This window comes from Physeter macrocephalus, chromosome 20 (genome assembly GCF_002837175.3).
Source record: "Physeter macrocephalus isolate SW-GA chromosome 20, ASM283717v5, whole genome shotgun sequence".
NCBI classification, from domain to species: domain Eukaryota; kingdom Metazoa; phylum Chordata; class Mammalia; order Artiodactyla; family Physeteridae; genus Physeter; species Physeter macrocephalus.
This window is the reverse complement of record NC_041233.1, coordinates 45,859,107-45,867,895: the sequence shown is the minus strand read 5'-3', so window position 1 is coordinate 45,867,895 and position 8,789 is coordinate 45,859,107. Positions and strand designations below refer to the sequence as shown.

At 42.1% G+C, this 8,789-nt stretch overlaps 1 protein-coding gene across 1 annotated transcript in view; it reads left to right on the top strand.

Moving 5' to 3' along the window:
• The first annotated feature begins 269 nt into the window (after positions 1 to 269).
• The window catches only part of ASAH2 (N-acylsphingosine amidohydrolase 2), a 100,433-nt gene continuing 91,913 nt past the window's right edge, over positions 270 to 8,789 (top strand). The window contains exon 1 of the mRNA XM_055081233.1: positions 270 to 320. The gene's annotated coding sequence lies outside the window, so the exon portion shown is untranslated. The remainder of the gene's footprint in view (positions 321 to 8,789) is intronic.

The following is an 8,789-nucleotide window of genomic DNA, read 5'->3' as shown; positions in this document are numbered from 1 at the left end:
CTGGTGGATGAGTCTATCTGAGAGGCGTGTGCATTTTTCCTGATGGTTATAGCTGGCTGTTTCTCTGGTGGACAGAGCTCAGTAAAAGATTAGTCCACTTGTCTGCTGATTGGTGGGCCTGAGTTCCCTCTCTGTTGGTTGTTTGGCCTGAGGCGACCCAACACTGGAGCCTACCCGGGCTGTTTGGTGGGGCTAACGGCCGACTCTGGAAGGGCTCAGACCAAGGAGTACTTCCCAGAACTTCTGCTGCCAGTGTCTTTGTCCTCATGGTGAGATACAGCCACCCCCTGCCTCTGCAGGAGACCCTCCAACACTAGCAGGTAGGTCTGGTTCAGTCTCCTATGGGGTCACTGCTCCTTCCTCTGGGTCCTTACGCACACACTGTTTTGTGTGTGTCCTCCAGGAGTGAAGTCTCTTTTTCCCCCAGTCCTGTCAAAGTCCTGTAATAAAATCCTGCTAGCCTTCAAAGTCTGACTCTCTAGGAATCCCTCCTCCCATTGCCGGACTCCCAAGTTGGGAAGCCTGACGTGGGGCTCAGAACCTTCATTCCAGTGGGTGGACTTCTGTGGTATAATTGTTCTCCAGTTTGTGAGTCACGCACCCAGCAGTTATGGGATTTGATTTTACTGTGATTGTTCCCCTCCTACCATCTCATTTTGCCTTCTCCTTTGTATTTGGATGTGGGGTATCTTTCTTTGTGAGTTCCAGTGTCTTCCTGTCGATGATTGTTCATCAGTTAGTTGTGATTCCAGTGCTCTCTCAAGAGGGAGTGAGCGCACGTCCTTCTACTCCGCCATCTTGAACCAATCTCCTGTGAAGTAGATTCTTGGTGGAAGGATGAGAAGAGGCATGTCCACCCCCCACCCCCACCCCCATTCCTGCCCAATCATCTTTGCCAAAAGGAAACAGTTGTGCTGTGAAGTGATACCAGGAAACCTAGCCTTATTTGTTAAGGCAGAGATGTCAAGAGTTGGCTCTCAATGTTCTTCCAAATAGCCACCTTTCCAAGCCCTTCTGCAGTGAGACCTTTACCAATTCCTCCATTTTCCCATCAGAGAAGGAAGTTCCTGCTTCTCTGCTAAGAGACAAGGTCAGTTCAACAATGGGTGAGAAAAAATGGAGAACACATCAAATGTCCAGTGCAAATACCCTGTTGAGAGGGAGGAAAGTAACCAAGCTAATCTGGACCATCTCAGGACAGGCATCAGAGGTTCTGCTAGCATCAGGGTAGAAGGGGTATCCTTGAAAAAATGGTAATAGAAACTTTGAGATGACCAGTTATCCATCCCCAGGATCAAGACTCCAAAACAGGAGGATAGCAACTACCCCATATCACTGGAAGTGAATGTCAGAGGTCACACTAAAGAGACAGATCTGTGACACATAGGCTCCCTGCAGTGCAGGACACTTTTGGCTGTAACTCTAAGTTGCACCACTCAGATAATTTCCCATTCAGATGAGGGAATTTGTCCCAAACTTTTCCAAAAATGTGAGATCCAATAACATTTGCACACAAGGTTCATGAGGCTTTTCATCACACCTTGCTGAGAACAGCTTCATCCACAAATAAGACACATGAAGAGAAGGAAAGAAGGTGGTCAGGGGTTAGTCATCCCCAGGTGATGGAAGCCACTGAAGCCACAAGAGAGAACAGAGAATGTTACTGGGAAGGAGTGTAAGATTATGTTCAAGAGGGTAACATGTGCTTCTTGGGATTCTGCCAAGAAATGAGGTCCCTGAGAGCCTCAGAATCTCCTGGAACTGTTTTCAGTACTGTTTTTATTGCTACCCACATCTCCTGATTTCTCTTCCAGACTTGCCTGGTCTGGGAAGAGCAGCTGATGTAAAGAGAAGCTTCAATATGTATTTAGGAAACAAAACAAAGCAGTGTGTGTCAGCTGGACATTGTTTTGACCGTCACCTGGAGGATCCAGTTGCAATTCCTGCTCTACATTTTCTTCCTAGCTCCCAGGACAGCAGTGTCATCTGAGACTATACTTTAGAAATGACTCATTGGTGGCTTAAGAGTTGGTTTGTGTAGTGACAATGATGTGTTGAAGAAAGTTCATATTGGCTCATCAGAGCCAATTGTGTATAGAACTTCCCAGCTTCATGATCCATGACTTCCTTTGGTTCCTTGAAATCAGCCATGGTAGGAGTATTTACACCACAGAAATTGGTGAATGTTACACACCAGGACTTCTTGTTCTTGGAGAGCCAGTTGTTAACCATTCAGCAGCACACCACTGCCAATACTTGTTGCAGAAAATTCTTTGATAAGGAAATGATGTGCTGGTTTAAGACATTAGGAGAAAAAATAGCCTTAGGAAGAAATTACTTTCTACTGTTAGAGAATGTTATGATAGACCCAGGATCAGGTTTGCTTAGCAGAACAACTATACAAGTTTGCAAATAGGGAGTATCCTGTCCAGGTCAACTTTCCAGGGCAGGCTACTACTTTCCTAAATGCTTAGACCCCTGAATTAGGCTAATTGAATCACATAACCCCATCTTTATGTCACTATATTAATAAGAGGAAGAATTTAAGTAAATCTTTGGAATGGAAGTGAAAGAGTAAGCTAATCCTTTTTCCAGTTCATTTACCTTTTATGGGTTAATAGAAGTAGAAACAAGAAATTTGCCAAGCCCAAACATGGAAGATCATTTGTTGAAGTCTGTCAGTCTAACTTCCTTCCTTTATTTATTTTATTTACTTTTTTTTTTTTTTTTTTTTTTTTTTTTGGACTCTCAACCACTGCGCCACCAGGGAAGCCCTACTTATTTATTTTTAAAAATTGAACTATAGTTGATTTACAATGTCGTGTTAGTTTCAGGTGTATAGCACAACGATTCAGTTATACACACACGTATATTCTTCAGATTCTCTTCCCTTGTAGGTTATTACAAAATATTGAAATATTGAATACAGTTCCCTGTGCTATACACTAGGTCCTTGTTGGTTACCTTTTTTTCTTTTTTTTTTCTGCGGTACACGGGCCTCTCACTGCTGTGGCCTTTCCTGTTGCGGAGCACAGGCTCCGGACGTGCAGGCTCAGCGGCCATGGCTCATGGGCCCAGCCGCTCCGCGGCATGTGACATCCTCCCGGACCGGGGCACGAACCCGCGTCCCGTGCATTGGCAGGTGGACTCTCAACCACTGAGCCACCAGGGAAGCCCGGTTATCTATTTTATATACAGTAGTGTGTGTATGTTAATCCCAACCTCCTAATTTATCCCCCCACCCTTCCCCTTTGGTAACCATAAGTTTGTTTTCTATGTCTGTGAGTCTCTTACTCCTTTGGAAATAAGTTCATTTGTGTGTTTGCTTTTAGATTCCACATATAAGTGATATCATGTAATATTTATCTTTCTCTGTCTGGCTCACTTCACTTAGTGTGATAATCTTCAGGTCCCTCCACGTTGCTACAGATGGCATTATTTCATTCTTTTTTGTGGCTAATCGTCTGCCTAACTACCTATACAGCGAAGGCACCTCACAGGAGATTAACTCTACGACTGGCGTTTCCTTGTGTCTTCTCAGAGCAGGGAAGCCTCTGAGAATTCCCTTTACAGGAGGCATTAATTAATTCACAGGTAGTTCCTTTTCTACTCATGCTAAGCCAAGGGAAATTTTTGTTTTAGAAAATAGGAGATCTCCCCATGGATTATACTAAAGTACAGTATAAGAGGAATTATACATTAGTGCTTGGTAAAAGTGTCTATACAAAAAAAATAGGGTAATTGTGAAGCAATCATGGAGGTGGAGACTATGATTATCCCCATTTTACAGGTGAGGGAATAGATGCATAGAGAAGTCAAGTGACTTCCTCCAGTTAGGGCAGTGCTGGGATTTGAACTCAAGAAACCTTAATCCAAACCCATATTCTAAACCACAATTATTTATCCTCTCCCTGTGAAGAGAACTGCGAAAAATCCAATCCAACTCCTCTTCTCTGATCATGGGCCCCCACTTTTTTTGCACGAAAACCTATTTCAACCCACAGCAGAAGAGCAGATTTCATAATTTAATTGAGTCTCTCACGTGTCTCATTAAGTCAGAACTTCAGACACAGAGCAGAGTTTGGAAGATGGAGCAGGAAACATCAGGTTTCAACTTGCACAGCCGTGGCTCAGTAGGCAAAGCAGGAGTCTTTCCTCCCAACTGCTTCTTATGTGAAAGTAAAACAAACTCTTTTGCAACCATGTTGTCAACCTTTCTTCCTCTTCTGAGTTCGGCCAGAAATCTTCAACAGTGTTGTAATACTTTTAGGGTAAATAAGAAGTCTGTTTCTCTCCCATATGCATTTTTTTAAAATTTGCTGGAATCTTGGAAGAAATGCTATATTCATGAGATTTTTGTTTTGTGTTGTAGTCATAAACATTAGCCTCAGGCTTCATTCTAGTGCTTTTAGACCTGATGTTTATAGCTGATACTCAAACTGAATCCATTTTAACAATCAGTTTGTTTTCCCAAGTCTCCTTTGTCTGGTTAGCGGCATCACAATTGTCTCCCAATCTTAAAAATTGGAGTGATGTTGGTTTTCCCCTCTCCTTTACCTCCCATATTGAGCAAGTGTCAACTTGCTAGTGACAAACTTGACCAACACTTCTCAGAGGTATTCCCTCTTTCCATTCCAGCTGCCACCTCCACATACCACCTTGGCTCTGCTTCCCTCCCAAATGGGGTCTCACCTCTTAAATGGTTGTTCCATCTCTAGATGGGACAACCATTTAAGTTCCAATTTGTTTTTCAGCTCTACCTCCTTTTCTTTTGTATTACTAATTCTTTTTAATTGAAGTATAGTTGATTTACAGTGTTGTGTTAATTTCTCCTGTACAGCAAAGTGATTCCATTATTTATATATATATGTGTGTGTATATATATATATATTCTTTTTTTAATATATTTTTTTCTGCTGTGGTTTATCATAGGATATTGAAACTAGTTCTCTGTGCTAGGCAGTAATACCTTGTTTATCCATTCTATGTATAAAAACTTACATCTGCTAACCCCAACCTCCCTCTTTATCCCTCCCCCAACCCCCTCCCCCTTGGCAACCACCAGTCTGTTCTCTATGTCCATGACTCTGTTTCTGTTTCATAGATTGATCATATGGTATTCGTCTTTCTCTTCCTGACTGACTTAACTTCACTTAATATGATAATCTCTAGTTGCATCCATGTTGCTGCAAATGGCACAATTTCATTATTTTTTATGGCTGAGTAATATTCCATTTATATATGTACCACATCTTCTTTATTCCATTCACCTGTGATGGACATTTAGGTTGTTTCCATGTCTTGGCTATTGTGAATAGTGCTGCTATGAACATAGGAGTGCATGTATCTTTTTGAATTACAGTTTTGTCTGCATACAGGCCTAAGAGTGGGATTGCTGGATCACATGTCTACTTCCTATACCAACAGAACACTAAGTTGGGAAGAATTTGGAGGATCTATCTGGGCTTCTCATGAAAAAGTCCCTTGATACATTCGTGATATCATGACCAAAGAATCGGAAAGAAGCATCCTTTCTTAGCCTCTCCCTGCTCCATTTTACCCACTTTCGTCAGATGAAAGTTTGCAAAATGCAGCTCAATTTATGTTTTTATCTTACTCAGAAACATTCAGGGATTCTTTGCTGCCTTCAGTAAGTTAAAATTCCTCACCCTGGCATTTGAGAACCTCCAGGTTCTGCCTGTCACTTATCTAAGCTGCATCTCTCATTGCTTTCATTGCATCTTTCACTAAGCCTGCATTAGTGGATCTCAAACTCAGTGTCACAGTGGAGCAGTGAGTGAGAGAGGGTAAGCTTATAACCAGAGAGCTGGCGATCTTACATAATAAAATAAACTGTCTAAACTCTGGCACAGCTGGGGTATGAATCCTGGAGAGCATCACATATGAACATTGTGTTTTGGAAGGTTAAGATTGAGAACTGCTGCCCTCAGCTTAGTCAAACCATCTGGTTCACACTGAGGCTTGGTCCTGGCTTCACATGGTGGAGGGAGCATCAGACACACATCCCCTCTCATTTCATTGGCCATACCCTTTGAACCTGGATATCTCAGATGCCACCTAAACTTAAAACGATTCCAAATCAATGACAAACCCACTATGTTAAGTTCTGCAGACATTATCACACCAGGTAGAACACATGAGCAGGAATTTTTCTTCTTCCCCCTGGACCTTAAGTGGATTATCCTTAGAAACAAGTCAGAAAAATTGCAGCAAGAGAGAGCATGAGAATTGGTGTGCATTTACTCTCTAACATGAGGATGATCTGTTTCTCTCCCCTTTTGATTTTTGGCTGATCTAATGGGGGAATCCTCTGTGAATGGTTTAAGTACATTTGCTCCAGATAGGGAAGAGAGCAGTCCTCACCAGGCAGGGTTCCTCCTCAGGCTGGTTCTGCCCAATACAAAAACGACATTGTGCTTTAGTGTCAAGCTCCACTTAGGTCGTCCTTTCTCCCATTGGCCCAAGAGAACACTGAGTCCAGATGGACTTTGATAGAAGCAAGTTGCTTTCTGTTTCTCTTGGTCCTTTATCTTCCAAGTTCTATCAAAGGACAGTGTGGTACTTTTCCCACAAGTGCACAGTACAGGTGGGAGAGGCTAAGCAGCTGAGATTTATGTGGAAGGGAAAATTACATCAAAGATATTGTCGCCCTGTCCCTGAAATCATGATAAATGCAGCTGTAGCCTGCTTTCCTCCAATCTGCCTTCATAATCTTGTAAGGAAAACAGGTCAAATTTGTCACTGCCAAATGCAATAGATTCCTATCTGGTTTTGGAAAGAGACAAATCATCAGAGAATAATTTCCATATACTCTGCAAAGGTTATATAGCCCCACACTGTTTATCTAACAGCAGAGAAGTAGGGAAGTTTTGCAATTCCAATTTTATCTAAATTTTAAATCCTCTGAATGTTTTGAAAATAGCAAAAGACGCTCCTTCTCTCCAATGCTGAGTTTTTCAGACTCTAATAGGGAGATCTGTAGAACCAAGCTTGAGGAATACACCAAGAAAAGAACTGTGCTCTAAGGTTGAAAAGGCATGGAACCTGCCACTCTTGGGAGTCCACATTCATTTAATTAATGACTCATTTGCATCATGCTGTAGAGTCAGCAAAGAACTTTTTGAAAAATATTGTCTATGTGAATCTTTCAATAAGGTGGTTTTTTGTTAGTCTCTAGTTTTCACACAAGGAAAATGAGACTCGGAGGGATTAAGGTCACTGAGAAAGCCTCAATCTTCAGATTCCAAATTGCAATCTTTTCCATACCCTCAATATCTCTCTGTATCTTTTGCCCTTTGTGTTGAAGATAGGACTGGGGTAAATTTGGGGAGAGGACCTTTGTAGCCCTGGAGTAGTTTATCTACCCTTTTCTCTGAGAAAAGCAGGACTGTCCGTATTGCTGGGAACATGGGGTTTGGGAATCCCCAGGGGAAGGAGAGCCATGCTGCGTGTGCTCCTCTGTCACCTGCCATCTTCCTCTCACTACGGTCAGAGCTGGGACCTCCTTTATAGAAGGAACTTGGGCTTCCAACTGAAGGGAGTAACATCCCCTAGTTGCATTCTCAGGCTCAACATATGACAGGTGCATAAGGAATTTAATAAGAAACATTCTCTCCAGTTTGGAACAGAAAGGACTCTGTTCTCCCTTCTATTGCTTGTGGTTTGAGATCAAGATTCAATTGAGACATTATGAATCTATAAATAGTCAACAGATGATGGGACTGTTTTCGGGTTCAAAGGGATATTTCAGTCCTTTGTAAAACCCATAAGGTGGTAAGGTACCACTATGGCAGTACTGCGTACTTAAAATTAATTTCTTTTCAGGCCTAATGAAAAGTTCATTGTGCCAAAATGCTCATCACTTTTAACTTTAAAAGTGTTCCCAGAGGTGGCTTGGCATAGAGTGTCCAATGACCGAAATGCATATATTCTCCAAAGAGAGGTCCAATGCTCACTTTTGTGAGATTTAGCTTAGATGAATTCTTAGTTGGAGATAACAGAATCCAATCCTGCTAGCTCAAGAAGAAAGGGATTTATTAAGGGATAGAGGTCACTTGCAGAATGTTTGTGAAGGAGGAAGTCAGAGAATTGAGACTGAACTTCTAGGAACAATCCCCCCAGCTTAAACTGCAGAACTGAACTGCCAAGGGATGAGCTACCTCGGTCACGGTCATGGAATAAGGAAGCAGCTACATCAGCTGGAAGCAGCCACTGAGGAAGCAGCTCCGAGTCATGCCGCCATGATACAAACTGTAAGATGGATGTCCCATGCCCTGCCTCTCTCCCCAAGTAGCTCAGTTCTGAATCAAGGTCTCACACTAGTGCATCTGAAAGGTAGAACCTAAACTACATCTGGCACTCAAGGCAAATGAGGGTCCAGCCTCTGCACACTAGGTGGGCTTAGAAATGGTGTTGAAACTCCACAGTATCTGCTGCAGTGCTTTTCACTGCCTCTCTGCTGTCCACCGGTATATTAAATAACAAAGCTTATTTCCCATTCGTCTGTCCTATCTGTCCATCACCCATCCACTGATCTGAGTTTTTCCCTTTTGGTATTGTTTCCTTTTGTAAAAAGTCTGTCACAGAATATATCTAAAAGAGAAAGATTTAAAAATATATAGAACCACAACAGCATTATCTCACTAACATTCTAAATAATAATACCTTAATATCACATAGCTAGTTAGTGTTCAAATTTTCCCAATTGTCTCATAATTCTTTTTTTTTTTTTTTTTTTTTTTTTTTCGGTATGCGGGCCTCTCACTGTT